The sequence below is a fragment of the Triturus cristatus genome, chromosome 11 (genome assembly GCF_964204655.1).
Source record: "Triturus cristatus chromosome 11, aTriCri1.1, whole genome shotgun sequence".
Taxonomy (NCBI): domain Eukaryota; kingdom Metazoa; phylum Chordata; class Amphibia; order Caudata; family Salamandridae; genus Triturus; species Triturus cristatus.
This window is the reverse complement of record NC_140594.1, coordinates 397,401,972-397,421,810: the sequence shown is the minus strand read 5'-3', so window position 1 is coordinate 397,421,810 and position 19,839 is coordinate 397,401,972. Positions and strand designations below refer to the sequence as shown.

Below are 19,839 nucleotides of genomic sequence, written 5' to 3'. Positions count from 1 at the left end.
CATTGACACATAGGACAGACAGGCAGTGCAAGTGGTAGCTGGGGTTAGCCATAGCGTAGACAATCCATACTAGAGGTAACTGGGACTGCCCAGGTATGGGTTCATAGGATAGACAAACTGTGGTGGAGGTAGCTAGGACTGCCCAGCTATGAATGGCACGTAGCATAGACAAGCCGTGCTAGAGGTAACGGGGACTGCCCAGGTATGGGTGCATAGGATAGACAAACTGTGGTAGAGGTAGCTGGGCTACCCAGGTATGAATTTTACACATAGGATAGGCATGTTGCTACGGGCTGTGATGCAATTCCAACACATTAATTGTATAGAACGTAATTTTAAGTAATGCATCAATTTTAAATAAAGTCCAGTAATTACAACATCCCCAATAAGAACATTTCTCCACATCCTCTGCCTGCCCCCCCCTTCCCCTCCAGGAAGTGACTGATTCTAGTTATGAGAATGAACCTAAAATAGAATTTGAGGGCAGGTGGACTGCGCTAGGTGTATCCCTTGAGCCTAGTCCCCAACTACTCCAGGCACACAGGCCCTTCATAGTCCTACTCAGTACTGGTTATCCACCTGTTTCGGGCACTTTTTAAACCACTTAGTGAGTTTAGGGTGCTTCCACTCCTTGGTAAAATAAAGTTTTGCCATCTGTCTCCGGAGATCCCCTGATTGCCAACTCCTCCTTCAAACTCACGCTGTGTCATTTAGGGTTGCGAATCTTATACTTCAATCTCAATACATCTCTGATTCACACAGTTAGATTATTTAGGATTTGTTGTTTATAAAACCCCACTGGGTCATCTTTGTAATTTCACCAAGACACCTTGAACTTCAGGAGATGTGGTCTCATATATAAGAGGCATCTGGAACTTGGCACAATACTCTGCGTTCGATCTCTAGTTTGAGCTCCCCAACGGGGTTAGAAACTCCAGATGTGTGCTGCGGAACTGTACTTACAATGAATGTCCTCCAGAACTCAAAATAATTCTCCGTGGACTCAGTGCGCCAGACGTGTCTGCCAGAACTCTACTTAATACTCTAGACATGTCCTCCAGAGCTAAAAATGACTCTTAGACTGCGGCCTCCTATACTGAACATAAGGCTGAAGACACGGCCTCCTGTACTGGCCACATAACTCTATTGATGATCTCCAGAGATTAAGATAAAACTCCTAATGTGGCCTCTAGCAGTGGACACAATCTGTCTCCTGCAGAATTTGACGAAGTATGTCAAGTGATCTACGGATGTGTGCACAATGTCCCATATATGGCCTACTGATGTGGAGACAAGACCCCTGGTGCAGTCTATCCAAGCGAAAATCTTTAAGACAAGGCTTCCAGAATTGGACACAGTACGCCAGAAGAACCAAACATAGTCCTACAAATGCCAAGGCGAGGCATCTAGAAGTGCGCACAACGCTTCAGACGCAGAGTTGCTGTTGATGCCTTTGAAGGAGAAAGATCCCCATTCCATTGTATTTAGATTACACATATCTACAGCACTGAACGTCTTCCAAAAAGATTTGTGGTTGAAGCCCTTCACGCTGCTTGAAATTATGTTGGTGTCCATGGGAGGGTGTCAATGGCCTAGGATGGGAGTGGATGAGGCAGGCAGAGGTGGTTGGGACAAAAACCTGTGGTAAGTGTATTAGTTTGAACAGTCTTCCTATAAATAAAGTTTGACTGCTTTGGTTGAACTCCAAATCCAAATTCCTACCTTCATCTTGTTCATTCCATTCCACCCCTTGGTTCCTTTCAGCCAGGGCACAAGTCGGGAGTGCACATGGGCATCTCCCTACTCTTATCGCAGGGAGGACGCTGTCCCCCCTGCCAAGAAACTGGGCCCCATTGAATAATGCTGAACTTGTCCCGGTGTAATTTTCAGACACTGGGACACATTTAGGAGGTCCTGCATGTTGTCTGCTTTCATTGCAGGTGCAAGGGGGCTTTGTGATTTAAATACCAGCTGGGCCCAAAACAAAGGCCGAATTTAAGGGGGCATCAGGCCTCCTTTTGTTCGTATATCCTGGGTGGGAGCTATCTGGAGCCTCAGACTTAGATGCAAATGCAATGGAGGAGAAACAAAGGCACACAGCTTGCAATTATTTCACATATACTTAGAGACATGCTTTTGACTTTGTTCAGCCCCTGCATATGAGAGATATGCATGCACTGTAAGAATGTCAGCTGTGTTAGTGTGTCCCAATATTTGCACAAATAACAATTTAAAAACCACTATTTTGTTTTATTTCTCTTCTAGGGCTACTGAACCCAATGTAGGTTGTCAGAACGCTTTACACCACATTTACACTTTATACATTGACAATAAATCATAAGCGTTTAAATTAATGTACAGGATGTGTTATATTATAAGGATTACAATTTATGAACTGTAAGTAACAAAAGGATCCCTTTGTTAAAAGCATTGGTCCACTTACCTATCTACATAAAATACAAATCTGTCATTTGCATGTTACATGGTGGGCTTAGAAGGAGATCTATTAACCCCCTACACTGATTCAAAATGGGGACTAGGCAAAACAAAAACCTCTCTAGCAAATGCGGTAACCTCGAGAGGTACCTTACCATTATTATTATTCTCTGAGGTTTACGTGAAGAAGTGTGGCTCAATTATTAGAGCGGCAGACCCTGATGCAGAGGTCTAGCCCGGGACCCCGCCTCAGCGGGTCTTGGGCTAAAAAATTCCACGGACCTGATAATTCTCGCCTCGGTGCCTATTCCAATCATGGAGTCCCACTCTGCAACTCTGGGCAATAGCTTGCTTAATCTCCACAACGGCCCCCACAACGCTAAGGATGCCTGGCCTCCACCTTGGGGGTGCCCAGGAGTGGACGCCTCACGGAAAGCCAGGATGGGTTCCACAGCGGTATTCGTACAAGCGCCTTGAGACCCTTGCGGGTGAGTAGTGCGCTATACAAGGATCACATTTATTTACTTGGCTCACAGAGATCTATGCTGCAGGTGCCTTAACCCGATTAGATATTTTAAAATGCAGAATTTGCAACTAATAAGCTGAACAGATTAACTACCAGGTTTCACCTTGTTGCCAATCTCTTTAGTCCAGAGTTTTAAGAACTGAATGAATAAGTTGAGGCCCAGATTTCGCGCTGGAGTTTCGTCTTGCGAAATATGCGTATGGAGTCTTAAGAGATGGTGTCACTTCTTGAGACGTCACTTCCTGTGAGATCATGGGTTGTGATACCACTTCCTGTGATTCCAAGTTCTGTGATGTCATGTGCTGTGATGTCATTTACATACTGCCAACTTAGTTAGTCCCCCAACTTCTTTTTTCTTAGAACGTGTGCCCTGCTTTCAGCCCTTGGTCATCAAATCCAGAGCCAAGGGTCTTTCTCTGTTCCTTCTGTTCTGCACCCTCCACCATTCGTCGACCCTTCCTATGTTAACTTATACTCTCTATCCACATATCCTGTCCCCTCGCCTAGTAGCCCCTATCCCGTACCCTTCGCCTCCTTCCTACCCCTCCCTGTGTTCCGTAGCTTCCCTCCTCTCCGGTTTAGTTTACGGCGCCCTGATTGCCTTGGCGCGAACCCCCGCCACCCCACCCGTGCCCCCCTCACGGGCACATCCAATTCCGCGGTTATTTCTGTAATGGCGCCGAGACCATTAAAGCTAATTTGTTCATCCCCCTCATCTCCATTTATTTTTCCCCGGTTGGTATTAGAAAAGCCCCCCCCCCCCTCCCTTCCACTGACTTTGTGTGCATGAACTCCCCCCACCTCCCCTCCGCCCATTGTACCAGGCAGCCTCTCTGCCCCCCGCCAGCCACAACCCCCAGGCCACTAGGCGCTCATCCCGAACCCTCAGCATCCTTTCAGTGATGGCCTCCAATCCCCGCCTCCATTCAGAATTTGTTCAGCCGTGGCGGGAATTAAACGGGGTTTGGGCGGAGGCGGGAGACGCAAAGAGGGGGACCAGATGAAGTGCTGTCCGTGCATCTCCTGACACAACAATGGACGACGGAAATTGCTAGAACTTTAGCTAAGGGTATTGTGGCATTTAAGCCCTACATGCAGCAGGAGGCGGAAGTGTATACGTGTGTATATGGCAGGATTGTAATTCTCCATATCTGATTGGGCTGGGACACTGTCAATCACATGACACCGGACGAGCTGAGATAAAGGCTATGCCTGTCAAGGCTGACAAGCAAATGCTTGTGGCCTTGCAAAGGTGCCACCCTTAGGAGACATTAGCCCAAGAAGTGGCCATTGGAGAAGTTAGCTTTTGTTTAAAAATCTGTGGCGCTCTGTACTCTGAATGTATACTCAAACACATAAGGGCCTCCAAAGCATCCAAGGTATTCTCAATGGCTACCCATTACATTTTACTTTGAGAAATGATAGAGGAACTTTATCTTAGAATTCAATTAACCTGGAAGTTTCAAGAAATTGGTCAGTCCTGCACTAGAAAGTATCTCCAAAAACCTTTGAACTCCAGTAATAGCTTCATTTGAATAATCTACACCTGCAGTCTTGGGAGAACAGTGGGGGCGGGAATAGGCGAAGGGCCCCCACTACCTACTCAAAGATGCAACACAACAGCATTCTAATTTATACCTCTGAAAAGCAAAGGCATCAAATGAATAAAATGATAGCGGAAGTGACATCATGCACTTTTTGACCTCAGTAACACTGACAACCCAGGATGACCTCATGTCCCTCCTTAAGCACCTCACCACCTGTTGCTGAAGGGCTAGGGGAAAGGCAGGTAATGAAATGTAAAGAAAATATAAAGGTTGAACTAATTCTTGTTCATTGTTTTGTTCCTGACACTGCTTTCATGGGCCCCTAGATGAGGGAGTTTTCATCTAAAATAACAGCCTCCACAAACACCTCTTCTAGGGTCCTCAAAGTTCACCTCCTCCATTCAACCATTCACTCTGAACATCTCTCTACCCCGCCTCCCGTATTTCCCAAAGAGTGTACCACAATTCTTACATCTGCAACCCATCAAGTGCGACATCCGAGACCTTCAAGCCTCAAACCATTAAACCACCAGCCTTTATGTCTAGTGTCCTGTCAAGCCTTACGTCACTCTTCATTCACTCTTAACCATTCCTTGCACTTGGGCACTGACACAAAATGTTTCAAATCCCCATTAACCTTCGCCTCTAGCCCAGTGTTCACCAGTCGACCACACCATGTTACTCTAAGCCCTTGTAACCCGCGGTGTCACTGACTCCACCCTCTAATGGTTCTCGTCTTATTCCTATTAATGTTCACTCGCCATCTCTTCCACTTCTCACTCTCCTTACCAACTCCTTAACACATCAGTGTCCTCCATGACCCAGTCCTGGGTCCTTCTCATTTCTCCCCGTACACCACCTCTCTCAGTGACATCCTATTCGCATTATGGATTCTCTTATTATCTACGTGTTAATAAGGCCCACACCTCATCAATCGCAACCTTCACCCCACCTCACAGCAGTGAACCATCTGCTCACTCGCGGTGAATGCGACAAAAAAAGATGTGATCTGTTTTCCTGCAGCATTTACTCCTACCTGTCTACTCTCTCCCACTCCCCCACACTGGCTTTTCCTTCAGAAACTTTGACCTTCAGCATCATCGGCCAGATATATCTGAATGCTCTTCACCACCCTCTGCTAATGGGCCTACACCAGAACTGCCACAGCCACGTAAACCAGGTATCAATGCTTAACTATCCTAAGATACCCCCAAACTGGCCCTTTCACACAGCCAAGGCATTGAGCAATGTACGTATATGGTGTTTCTATCGCCCGAACCTAGCCAAAAGGCTGCGGAGTACTGTACATGGTCAAAGATAAACTTAAGGCCAAAGAGTAAAAGGAGAGGACGCTGGGTGTAAGATGAATAATGTATTGTGATGTAGTGTGCTTTGAAGAGGTGAGCTTTAAATTGTTTCCTAGATTGGAGCAGCGTTGGGGTGGTCCTGATGGATGGGGGAATGTTAGTCCAAAGATCCTGTATGTATAGATGGAAAAAGCCTGTTGCCTTGTTTTTTCCTATTTTACACTTCTCAGTATACAGTCTGATGGTGTCCCGGCTGCGGGTGTGCCTAGAACCACCAGAGATGGTGAGCTTCTCTACAAGGTAAAGTGCTGGTCAAGCTTTATAAATAGTGCAGCTGATTTTGAAGATGGTGTGGGCCGGCAAGGGGAGCCAATGGAGTTCCATTAGGAAGTAGGTGATGTGATTATATTTCCTCAGGTCCTGGATGAGATGTGCTGTAGAATGCGTGTAGGATGCCGCTAAAGATGCCACTGAGCGCATCTTGGAGACCGTGGAGTAGGGCATTACCGCCCACCAGGTGCGAGTACAGGGCTTAAACAGCAGTTCTGGAGTTGCTTTCTTGAGAAATAGTTTGACTCTCTTAAGAAGGGAGAGCTGGTACCAGACTTTTCTTGTTTTCGGCAGTGTCTTTGAGGGTTAGGTTAGTGTCCACAGTGAAACAAGTGGCTTAGCATTCAGTGAAATTTGGGTTTACAGCCATAAAGATGCATGCCATTGAGCCAGAATTGTGTTGTATCTTGTTTATTGTTCTTGGTAAATAACATGAAATCCTGAAGTGAACCCTGCAGAGTCCTACAACCTGCATCTCCTCATATATAATTCTAGTGCTTCCACATCCCTTCATCCGAGCTCAGCCCTCCCCAGGTCTAGACAACAAGGGCCCTCACCAGAAAACAACATTAGATGGCCTAAGTAAGGCACAGAGTTGTGTCAGCCTAGGTCACGTCGTTCTGTGGCAGGAGACTGTCAAGGCCTCAGCCTTACCCTGATGACGTCCCTGTGTCCCCACAGGCCAGAACTCTCCAAGAAAAAATGACATTTGCAATTAGCAGTCCTCCTAATTTACCTTCTTTCTGACTCTCTCTACAGCTCTAAGTTCCGCAGATGAATACAATGAACACAAAGGTCTGTCTGTGCCTGTATCCCTCTTGAGTGGTATCTTGGGAACACAGCTCTGGAACAGGGAACAATCAGACTGATCAAGGAACTGAGAATGCTTCAATAGGTCAAAAAAGCTAACCACAGCACCACCTCCACGAGACCAGTGAGAACACACACAAACCAGGAAATCTAGGGAATGAAACAGCTTAAGGTGGTGAAAAGAAGTTAGGTGGTTATGGCATACATTGTTCTATATATACAATGCGCAAACTATCTATGCAGATATAGATGCTGTCTGGGTGCCCTCACTTGTGTGATGTAAGGTAGAATGTGTGAATGTCTGAGCCACGCCAGTAGGAGCTCACTAAAACCACCACCTATCTTAACGCCACAAATGGGCACTGTGGGAGCATCATCACATGCCAGTCTTTGTAGATCATTGGATGGACCTCCCAGTTGCATGTTATGAGGGAAGACAATCCAACTCAACCTCAACATCTCACAACAGTGTGAGTACAATCAAGAGAGTGAGGGCTCTGTCAGATGCACCACAACCCAATGACAAATCTAGGGGCGTAGCACGTATTCTTAATCTCCGCATATTCACACAGTTGGTGATAAATGGAAGAGCCAGCCTAGCCACACAGACCTCTGCGATAACCTATGACTAAACATTTGCAGGTAGTGCGACAAGGAGCAACTAGAGAATAAGAGCATACAACCATCTACAAAGCCACAAACCATAAGACCAATAACGGCAAAAAACAATGATAAATAGGAACTGTAAGAAATTGAATTATTCATTGAGGTAGGTGACTACCTACCTCACGGAATAATCACAACCCTTCTCAGGGTGAACTCTTAAAGTCACTTAATTAACCTGAGTGAGTTCAAACCCTGGTAGCTATGGCACAGAGCAGACAGGCTTAACTTAGTGCAATGTGTAAAGTATTTATGCAGCACCGAAACAGTAATAAAGTCAAAATGCAAAAAACAATAAAAATCTCAAACTGATTTAGAAAAATAGAGTGAAATTTAATAAACCAAATGACACCAACATGACAATTATCCAATAAGGGGAACCGAAGATATGATTGTAATTATTTTAAAGTAGGACTAGTGCCAAGAATCATAAAGTGCCAATGATAGTCAATGGCAGCAGTGGTACGGGACCTAGGCGCAACCTGGCGCTGACCACGATGAAGTGCCAGTTAGATGCACCAACCTGGTTCATCCTTTGTTAAAGATTTTCCTTCTGACTTTACTCCTTTAAATCCTAATACATTGCAGGAGCACACCAGGACCTCAGGGGAAGCATGTAGAGGTCAAACCCAGTCCTGGTACAGTGACACTGCCACATTTATGCCTGGCATGAGGTAGTGAGTGGGAATGACTCCAGAGCAAGCCCTAACCTATGGAATAAAAGTTCTCTGCACCAACTCCACCCACTTTGCTCATTTTGAAGATGGCGGAAGTCTTCAACCGCATTAAACGTGTGTTCTGTGTGCTGGGTGTGTGTGTAGGGCGTGTACTATGGACATCCTAGAGTCCTCCCACATCTAAAAATGAAACCTAGTTTTGGGCAGTCACTGTACCCCCAACAAGCCCAGGGACAGAAGTCTGGTAGATCAAAGTAGGGTTTTCCAGAAACAGACAATGGATATACAAGAGTGATCTTGCATCCTGTTCTCGTCTATTGAAGTGCGCTCGTAAAACCCAGCAGACCTGTCGAGGAAGATTTGATATTCAACCAGGATTTGACACGATACTCACAGCCCCACTCTGCATATTCTCTCAGGTTCAGAGGGGTCATTTCTGCCCATTCAGTTCAATCCATTGTTTGCTACTGGGAAGCATTTGACTCCTATGCACACCTATTCAAATGCTAATTATTGGCTGATGGAAGTGGGAGAGCAAATGCAAATTTAGTCCCCAGAGGCTTTAGGCAAGGATAAAGTAACTTCCTAAAATAACTTTTTCCTTAATAAATATAAAAAATCCAACTTCACCATTGAATTGGCTTTTATCAACCATTAAAAATAGTTGCTTTGTTAGTTTTTTGGCAGTTTCCTAACAAAAATTAGCATTATTCAATGTAATATGATAACCTAATGTTTTCCTATGGAACAGCCAGCGTTGCAACAGTGAAAACAACTTTGGGGACATTTCTTAACTGTGACATTAAAGTCCTACATGTCCTATTTTTATATACTATTTACCCTGGCTCACAGTCAATAAGGCCTACATTTGAGTGACATACATATTTAAAAGGAAGGTTTTGACTTGTCAAAGGGGGTTATTTTGAAAAGTCAAATTTGCTGTGTGGAATTGCAACAGCAAGGCTATAAATGGTAGGCTTGCAGTCATGTTTGCACTGTCACTGTAGTGGGTGGCATGATGGGTACTGCAGTCCACAAGTGAAATTTACTTTACAGGCCTTGGGTACACTTTGTACCATAGACTAGGGGCTTAGAGGTAAGTTAAATATGCCAACTAGGAGTATCCCAATTTTACCATGTTAAAAAGAGGATCAAAGACGCTTTATCACTGGCGAGCAGGGGTAAAGTGTAGAGAGTACTACAGCCTGCAAAAATATAGGGTCCAGCAATAGACCCTGCAGAAGGGGAAATGTCTTAAAGAGACAGACATTTTCAGAACGAAACAGCACAATTAAACTAGGGGTACAAAGACACCCATACAGGTTGAGGCAGAGGGCCAAGAGACATAATTCATCATAGAAACACCCTTCCTTTACACTTTAAAACTCCAAACAAAAAGAGCATTTTAAAACTTTATTATGTTGTGCTGTATGAACACAATGTAACATAACTTAAAATTGCATAACCCTTGCTAAGGAGTTGCTGTTAGGCCAGATTTCAGCACCTAGGATCTTCAGGAGTTGAGGCTGGCAGAGTCACCTTATGCACACATCTCACTTGAGGGCACTAATCAAACAGCCCACTGGTGTAATGAAACTGGACCCCCCCCCCCTGCAAGGTACATGAAGGGGCCCCCTCCTGACCCATTAAGGAGTTCTCCGGGCAGCAGGGCTGGCTTTAGTGCTGGTGGCGCCCTGTGCAGCAATGTTCGTTGGCGCACCCCCCCAATGACCACCTCCACCACGGATTCTCTCACTTGCACCCTTTAACAGTGACCAAGTCTCCATAACCACACTCTCTCAGATGCATTGAATAAGTTATATAGCGCCACTCATACCAGTGGAGGGTGTCCGAGCACTTTGCATCACGCACACATTACACAGAGACAATCAATCATAGTGTGTAGATCAGTGTATAGGAAATGTTACATAGGCCATAGGACTGAAAGCGTAGGAGTCACATTTCATCCATACTGGTAGGCAGTATAGTTTAAGAGTGCTTGGTGTGGAGAAGCACAAACTCAAGAGTCGAAAAAGAAACAGCATAGTTGGGAGTTTTCTTTAATAATAAGAATCGATTTCTGGCCAAATTAACCCTTTATGCAACATTAATCAAGGTTCTGATGTATACTTTGCAGTGCGTATGCAGTTCTATGATGAAAGTTAATAGCTCACTGTTGAATATTAGGACTTTAAGTTATAAATTGCAAGTAACAAAAGGATGTCTCTTTTAAAAGCCGTAACCTGCCGATCTGTTTACATTATATGCACTCTGAAATCTATCTGGTACACGTTCTTTGCAGCAGGCATATTAACCCTCTGCACTAACTTCACCTAAGTTAAAACCTCAACTATACAAAAAGGCTGATCTCTCTCCAGGAAGATAATTAATCACACGAGTTATCTTGACATTTTTGTGAGGCCTAGTAATTGCCAGAGGAAAGAAACGCTGCAGCAGGTGTTTTAGGAACATAATAAACTTGCAAACGCGGCGCCCCCAGGAAGCCAGCACCCGGTGCGGTGGCACCGGTCGCACCGCCGTAGAGCCGGCCCTGCCGGGCAGAGTACTGTGCTGAGGGGGGCCCCTGGAACTTGGGGTCCCACTGCACCGCGGGGGCCTGTGTTACGTCACTGAAACAGCCTTAGTCTTGCCTGGTGAATGTATCACGATCAGAACGAGTAGCTCAGGCATGGCCAGTTCAGAGCGGCGGGGCGAGGGGGCAGGGGAGGAAGTTGACAAATGACGGAATAGGTAATAAAATAAAAAAAATAAAAAAACACTTACTTTACGCTCGCCACATCGCCAAGTTGCCACTGCGGAGAGCACAGGGTAAGTAGTTTTATTATTTTTTTAATTTTATTTTACTTTTCCCGTCGTCTGTCGACTTCCCCCCACCGCTCTATCCTGAACCGGACGCACTTGGAGTAGCTTTAAATGACAGTCCGGGAGCCCTGACTGCTTATACAACTCAATGTGTTGTCATCAAGTGCTTGTTTTTATCCCTCTCGCAGGAACGTTGGCCACCACTCTATACTGTTCTGTAAAGTTAAACATCTGGACTTTTATTTTAACTCTGATCTTCAATTGAGTGCCCAGATTGGCACTGTAGTTGGCAGCTTTTACTGTCATTCAAATAAAGTAAGACAAATTCTTACTCTCTTATCGATGGCCAACTGGACATTATTGGTGGCTGTAGCTATTAACTCTCAGCTTGACTACTGTAACACTTTATGTGGTTGCAAAACCTCATACCAACTTATCGGCTTTAGAGGGCAAGAAACTTGGTACTCGCTTAAAGAACCCACATTACCACAGCCAGAGAGTCTCTGCACTGGCACCAGTGTTGGATAGAATCCTTTTTTAAGTCTGTGTTTTTACAATGCAGCTGCCAAACAGGTCTATTGCTAACAATATTTATAGGGTCGGTTTCGATTCATCCCTTTCAGCCATTGGATTTCTTCAAACAGGTCTTTCAGCTATTGGTTTGAGACTTTGGCAATCATGTCTTGGCTCAGTCCACTAAAGTATTCATCTCTCACCTAATGTTTTTGGCTGTTTGGGTGTATCCTTCTTCTTCTACTCAAGTGCACTGAACTGCATAAGGGACAACTTTGCAACTAAAAGCTTCTTGGCTGCTCAGACATTCTCCCTTCTGTATGCTTTGCTCTAATGTGCTAACTTTGTGTATTATAATATTTAACCCAGACTTAATGTATTTTCCAGTGCTTGTAAACTAGGTCATTTTACACCCAGAGGTCATAGAAACCTGGCTATGGGCTATCTAACAGCAAAACTGCATCCTTCCCATCCAACAAGGGACCTCAGAAGCAGAGTGAAAGCTCCTGGTTATACACCACTGCAGACACATTCCTAAAGAAAAAGAGGGGTAGCTTTCTCATTGCAGGGGCCATGGTTCTGGAATTCGAAACTGCTAGTGCTGTGCCAGTCTCACATGCTGTCAGTTTCCAAAGAGGCTCAAAATATTCATTGAGTAAATTTAGACTTGCATCAAGAGACCTTAACAGATATTGCTCTTCTAATACAGGTAGTCGGTCAAATGATGTGTTACAGCTAGATAAAACTCTTAAAATCCTTAGGTTTTCATAAATCAAAAATTAACTACAGCCACTTGTGTTAAGTTGTGTCTGGGATAATGCAGAGACATTGCCTGTAAGAGTTCTTGGCATATTGAAGTCAGACTACTGGTGAACTACTTATTTTTGTATAAATCAAAAAGTGTATAAAGGAGCCTCAGTTAAGGTATATCTGGGAAAATTCAGAGATACTGACCATAAGCGATCTTGGTATTTTGAAGCAAGCCTATTAGTACACTCCCTAGGTTTACTCAAATGAAGAGTTGTCTACAAGTTCTTCAGTTAAGTTGTATCTAGGATAACATTGAAATATTATCTTTAAGAGATCTTGGCATATTGAATTTATACTGTTGGGAAAGATCACAAAGAATTTGGCTACCGTCTTGGGAGTTTCCTTCAGTAAGCATTGCTTGGATGGTAGCATCGAGCAGGACAGAAGTAGAATGTTTATCAGATATCATCACTTAACTTAAGGAAGTTGTATTAATTTCTGAAATTTAAGACCATTGCCTGGTTGAATGGTGGTAAAATGGTCAAGTCCTGAACTATCTCTATAATAGATTGTCTCACTGTTTTCCCCAGAGGAAAACACTTTGGGTTTTTGCAACTTTCCACTCCTGACAACTGAGCGAGTAGTGGAATTGATTTTGAACACTAAATTAGGCGCCGCAGCAGACCCATGTCCTCCAAAAGTGTTGCATGACGTTGCGGGATGTAGTGCTGCACCTCTGGCAACACTCTTAAATATTATAATTAGGGCAGGAAGTTTTCTAAAGAAATGGAAAGAGGTAGCGATCCTCCCGTTGTTAAAAAACCCACGTTAAATCCTAATGAAGAGAAGAACTACCATCTAATCTCTCGGCTCCCCATTCCAGCTAAAATCTTAGAGAGACATATGAACATCGCAATTTCAGATTTGTGGTAGAATAATGAGATTCTGGATGAAGCCCAGTTTGGGTTTATAAAAGCCCATAGTACTGAATTGGCTTTGGTGGTAGCTACCGAGGAGATTCAAGACATAATGGACAAGGGTGGGAAGGCTGCACTGCAGTGGTACTTCTAGACCAATTTGCAGCCTCGAACACTGTCAGCGATCCAGGTCTAAAACATCAGATGACAGAAATTGGTATTGAAGGTTTAGCTCACTGTTCCTTCCTTGATGGTAGGGAGCAATCAGTTGCCCTGGGAGACATTATTTCCAAATCTTGTTCATTGCTGTTTGGTGTCGTGCAGGGGTCATTGTTAAGTTCTATGTTATTTAATTTGTATGTAGCCCCATTAGCTAAATTAAGAAGAACATTTGGTTTCTCAACTACATCCAATGAGACGATACCCAAATAGTGGTATCGATCACCAACGGCATTCAGGAAGTGGCTGGTCGATTTTATAAATGCACGAGAGCTACAGTGAATTGGAGGAGCAGCCACGGTCTTACGTTAAATTCCAATAAAACAGAGGTGCTGATCTTAGGAAACGACATCCGCTTTTGAGACAACGCTTGGTGGCCCCAGAGTTTGGGCAGTTTGCCCATTCCTGCTCAGAAAGTAGGAAATCTGGGAATCATGTTTGATTAGAAACTCACCTTCTGAGAGCTGTCTAATCAGCTCTTGTCATCTTGCTTCTTTGTGCTAAAAACATGAAAGAATATTCTGCCCTTTATACCCTTTGAGCTAAGGAAGACAGCTGTCATTACTCTAGTTTTTTCGAGATTGTATTACTGCAAAGCCCTTTATTTGGGTATGCAGCAAGGGTTGTTGAAAAACTGTAGAGGAGTCAGAATGCAGCAGCTCATCTGCTCAGTAATATTAAGAAGTTCAACTCGGTTTCAAAAGTCTAGGAGGGACTACGCTGGCTTCCCTGTTAAGAAGAGGGTAGAATTCAAAGCACTTTGAACAGCTCACAAAGCTCTTCACCTGACAGGTCCCGAATATTTTAAGAGAAGATTCTCTTGGTACATGTCTAAAAGGGATCTGCAGTCTCAAAAAACAGTAGTGGTGTCAAGGATTAACAGAGCCTCATAGGGCGGAAGACGTTTTGTGTATCACACTTCCAAACTCTGGAATTCTATTCTAGAACAGCTGAATCCAGCCAATCCAACATGCAGACTTTCCGGAAACAGTTGAAAACCTGGCTTTTTACTTATCCGCTTTAATTGTATATAACATCCAGTGCAGAGGATCTATTAGCAGACGTGTAACGCTAAGATGCCCCCAGGAATATTTCACACTTTATACATTTTTAAATTCAAATTCTAACAGACTGCTATACAGATTTTATTATCTGTCCATTACATACAAAGTTAGGCAAGATTTGGGCAAACTTATCATTTTCTATATCAGTGTATGTTTGAAGGACTTGGTTTATAGGAAGAATGCAGGATACCTTTAAATCTATAATATGAAAAAATGACCCAAAGGAAGAATAGCTAGATCAGTACATTTTTATGAGCCTTTTTTAAATGAGGTTTTAATTGATGTAAAATAATGAATTCTAAAATAAATGTCTGTAGTGAGGGCTTTTGTATGTTTTATTCCAATTCTGTGTTTTTGTATAATATTTGCTTTGAAAGCCTTTTTGTTGACAACCGTACCTGAACAGTCATTTCTTAGGGCATTACAAAGCACATTTTAACACTGCTGAAATAACAGGGCTCTTTGTTTCCATCGGCCAAAGAGGGCACTGATTCACTTATGACATCACAGACACAGTCTCACTGAACATAACATCAAAGAGCACCATGTTTTAATGATGATCTCATAGAGGTAACTGTCCCACCCAGATGACATCACATAGCATTATACTCACCACAGATATAACATAACACACTTTCACTGATATAATCTGAGAGCACCCTGTTGCACCAAAGACATCAACTGATGACGTCAGGTCACAGCGTGGTGTATCACTGTTGATGTTAGAGAGTGTGATGTTGCACCAGAGGTTATATCATAGAGAACAGTTACTTTTGAGTAGTGACATCAGAGACCATGCTGTTGCACCAAAGACGACACCACTAATGGGATGTTTCAATACTGAGGGACATATTTACAATAAAATTTCGGAGCACGGAGCTGCGCCAAATTTGGCAGTGTCACGTTCTGAGATTTTCAAAACACAGAGATGTGCCGTATTCACAAGAATACGGCGCACCCTTGTGTTTCGCCTAGCGCTGGTGCAAAAAAAGCTGTCTAGCACCAGCTCAGTCACCCTGTTGCCATGTTGCAAGGGTGCCTGCGCTGCAGGGACGATTGTTTATGTACAGGAAGGGACACCTTCCTGCACATAAACAATCAATAATGGCGATTTGCACCTTCTATGTGTGCTGCATACATGTAAAGAGCAAAAAACAAGGAGAAATGAATAGTTTTTCCTCGTATTGCCATTCTAATGCCTGGTATTCCATGGTGTTAGTTTTTGGTGCTGCCGCAGCCGTGTACATCTGGCGCAGCGTCAAAAAGCAATTGGTATTGTGGTGGAACACCCACAACAACACCCATTGCATGCCCCTTTGCCACAGAGGACTGCGGCGGAAAGGGGCTTATTAACAAGGTGGCATTAAGCCACGCGAAGTGGCTTAGTGCCACCTTGTAAATATGGAAAATGGAGCTGCGTCACTATAGCGTCATAAAAAGTGACACTACGGTGGCGGTGTGGGCTTGTGAATATGCCCCTTGGTATCACAATATGTGCTTTCTTACTGATGACATCATAGAAGACAATATTTCACTCATGACTCAGAGAACGTGCCTCACCCCAGATGACATTTCAAAGCATACACATGCTTGATCAAGGCTGCGGGCCCGAAATGCGTTGCAGGGGTGAAGAGCACCGTGTATAAGTCATTTTATCTCATTCCCTCCTGAGTGTGTTATTGAGTATTCTTATTAATATCAAATATATATATACATACATATATATATATATATTCACGAAAAAACCATAGGTTTCACACAAGTTATAGTTAGCTGTACATTTCACTCGTAAAAAACCAATGAAATTCCACGTTATAGTTAGTGCAGGCAACTATAACTCACGCGACCGCAATCCTCTGCTGATGCTAATACTGTATTTATACACTTATTTGCCCATGTCTTCTTCCATTAAATTTTAGCTATACATATTTTACAAATATTATTTTTTCATAAAGACACATATGTCATTAGCAGAGGATTGCGGTCGCGTGAGTTATAGTTGCCTGCACTAACTATAACGTGGAATTTCATTGGTTTTTTACGAGTGAAATGTACAGCTAACTATAACTTGTGTGAAACCTATGGTTTTTTCAGTGAATTTGCAAGGTTTTTTAAATGCTAATTCCTAACTATAACGTGTGTGAAACCTATGGTTTTTTCAGTGAATTTGTACGTTTTTTTAAATGCTAAGTTACTTTACGCCGTTCGTGCCGTGCGCGCCCACTTCACGCAGTTAGTGCCGTGCACGCACGGTGGGCACGCGGTGCGCTACGCGCACCGCGTGCCCACGTTAGGCTGGATGGGCCATGTACGCACGATGCCCTTCGCGCACCGTCCGCACACGGAGGACATATTATGCGCTTCGTTCTGAAAGGTTTTCTATTACATGTTCAATGATTGTTATATATGTCATGCACAAAAGCTGCCCTGCGGGCACCTTTTGCACACGGGGGGGGGGGGAAATATGGATTTTGTTTTTTTTTTATTATTTTTTTACCGTACGCATACGGTAAGCGTATTTCGGCGTTTTTTCAAAAAATAAAAAAAATTGTTTTTTGTCCTTGGATGGCCTTCTGGCACACCATAACCAAGGCAAGGTGGTTAGGAGCTGTCTAGCCTGCCCCCTTTTTATGATATGCAACTTTGTTTTTCCTCCACCCCTCCGAGTGCGAGAGAGAAAATGGAGGCTGACACTTCCTGGTTTCGACCGATTCGAATGTTTACTAAAATCTAACAGCCAATCAGAATCGCGCTCGCGCACGGCACCGTACGCGTACGGTAAGCTTACGGTGCGCGCTCGGAGCGCGCTTACAGATATATATATTGATTTAAATGCTATTTTCTCAGGAACTACTGAACAGATTTACACCAGACCTACAAAAGGCACTTCCTTGACCTGAGGACTACCTCTCTGCCAAATTACAAGTAATTCTGTTCAGCCGTTCGGGCTGTAGCTGTGTCTAAAGGCCCTATGGAAAAATGCATGGGGAAAACGCGTTTTGGGACCCCCCTTTTTTCTCAGCCCCCGCTTGACGAATCCCCCCGAGACTTTCAGGGTAGGAGCGGAGCGTAGCGCCCCATTAGTTTTGAAAATTTCGCGAGGATTCGTCGACCGGCGCCAAAGTTATTCCAAATAGAATGTTGCGGATTTCCTATGGAAACAGGGTCCTAACTATAACTACCTACTGGCGACCGCCAGTAGGTAATATATATATATATATATATATAAAAACACACATATATATACATATATGCATATATAATCAGTGAGCATAAACATGCATCCACACACACTTTCCTCAATTGCCCTTTGTAGGTGGCACCACCAGATTCATCTGTGGCCCAATGTGTGCGTCCCCTTTTAAGCACTCCTAGAGATACCACTGAAGAAGGCTAGCGTAAAAGTAGATGTTTTCACAAACCAGAGTGCAGGAGGGGACTGGTCGCTTAAGAGTAAATGGGAGGGACCTCAAGTAAGCTGCAGGGAAAGCTAAACACTCCAGGAGTATTGAAGCCAGCAGCAACCATCTTGCCCTGAGGGAGGTGGGCAGACAGACACCAGTGGAACAGTGACACCCAATGGCCAGTCAATGCATGACATCAGCTGAAACCCTGCATGGTAAGCAGAGAGTCAGTAACTGAGCGGTGATACCCAGTAACTATCCAGAGTAGGGCAGTGACTAAAGTCCTGATAACACACACAAACAGTGGTGCAGCAGCAGCAACCAGTGGGCAGCCACATTATGGTATGGACTAGGATACCATAGGGGTTAGACCTACACCAGGCAGAGCAGTGGCACTGAACAGTCAACCGTGAGATCTTGGCAGCAGGAAGGACTGAAGATATCTGGACCATATTTCAAAAGCAGATGTGTGCTACACAAATACCACTACCACTAGAAATATATAACAACGTGAAAACAAGCAAATACTGCAAAAGACCGGATAGACAAACTATTACTATAAAAGTGAATGCACCTGGAGTGGGTAACAACTATAATGTGAACACTCCAAGCTTGCCTTTAGCTGAAGCTGAAGGCTTTTCTCTTTTTCCATTATGGAGAAGAGCTCACCTGGAAAGTTAGAGGGACCATGAGCAAGCACCCTTGTGTTTGTCAGAATTCCTATTGGGTTTTTTTTTGGTCTTGTCTTCAGCTGCACATTCAGGGCAGTGGCGCTATGTTTATTCTAACATTGGAGCTCTTTATTTATAATAATTGGAAACCTTTCACTTTTGCCAAAATATTCCAGGACTGGAGGGAGGAAACAAAAGGGCTGCATGACACAAGTGCTCTCAATTTATGGAATGGCAACTGGGCCACAAATGAGAGAAAGCAATAGGTAGGTATGAATCAGGCGGTCTGATTTCTGAACCAGTGCACAAAGTTACAGCCCCTTACTAAGCGGCTGAGCTGGGCCCGGACCTGCATGAAAAGGGGAAATTGCAATAATTTGAGAGCCCGGGTTTCGAGTGACTGGATAAACCACATTTTACAGTATATTTTACCACAGTGCAGAGTACCTATTACCACCTTTCACAATATTTTTTTCAAATATTTCAGGGTTTCACTTGCCATATTTGAGTATCCCTTACCACATTACACAGTACTCTTTTACCACAATTCACAGTACCCTTCAATCACTTTTAAGATTTCAGAGCATCTTTCACCACATTTGGGGTGCCTCCCTGCTGCTCCCCGATATTGCAGAGTAGGCCAGAACAATAAGGGTGCACTCTGGAGAAGAATTACTGTTAGGCTTCAAATCAGAACCGTGTTAACCTCTATAAACCTGCATTATTAGATGAGGTGTGCTTTGATGTAATGTATATATGCAGATGCCCAGACTGTGATTCGCTTTTTAGCATGGTCACCTTTGTTAAGAATTACGTTTATTAGAGTGTCAATGCTCATCTCCTTCTGGCTTTTCTCTCCTTCCTATATCTCACCTGGCAAAGAAAACCATATCAGTATTTAAAAATCTTCTGTTCAACACACATGTACAATAAAATACTCAGAAAGGTATCAGAGAACTTTACAGAGTTAGATCAGCAGAAATTACACAAGTTACATATGGAGTAAATAAAAATGCACAGTGATTTATTTATCTATCCATCTCTCTCTCTCTCTCTCTCCCTCTATATATATATATATATATTTATACATATATATGTCTATGGGTTCTCTGTGTGTCTTGTCACATTTGTTGGTGCTTTGGGGACTTATCTAAGTTGTGAACATTTACTGTTGTAAAGCGC

The 19,839-nt window shown here is 43.6% G+C and overlaps 1 protein-coding gene across 6 annotated transcripts in view; it reads right to left on the bottom strand.

Moving 5' to 3' along the window:
• Window positions 1-19,839, bottom strand: part of PAX8 (paired box 8) — a 133,431-nt gene that overhangs the window by 70,343 nt on the left and 43,249 nt on the right. The gene's annotated exons all lie outside the window — the stretch shown is intronic.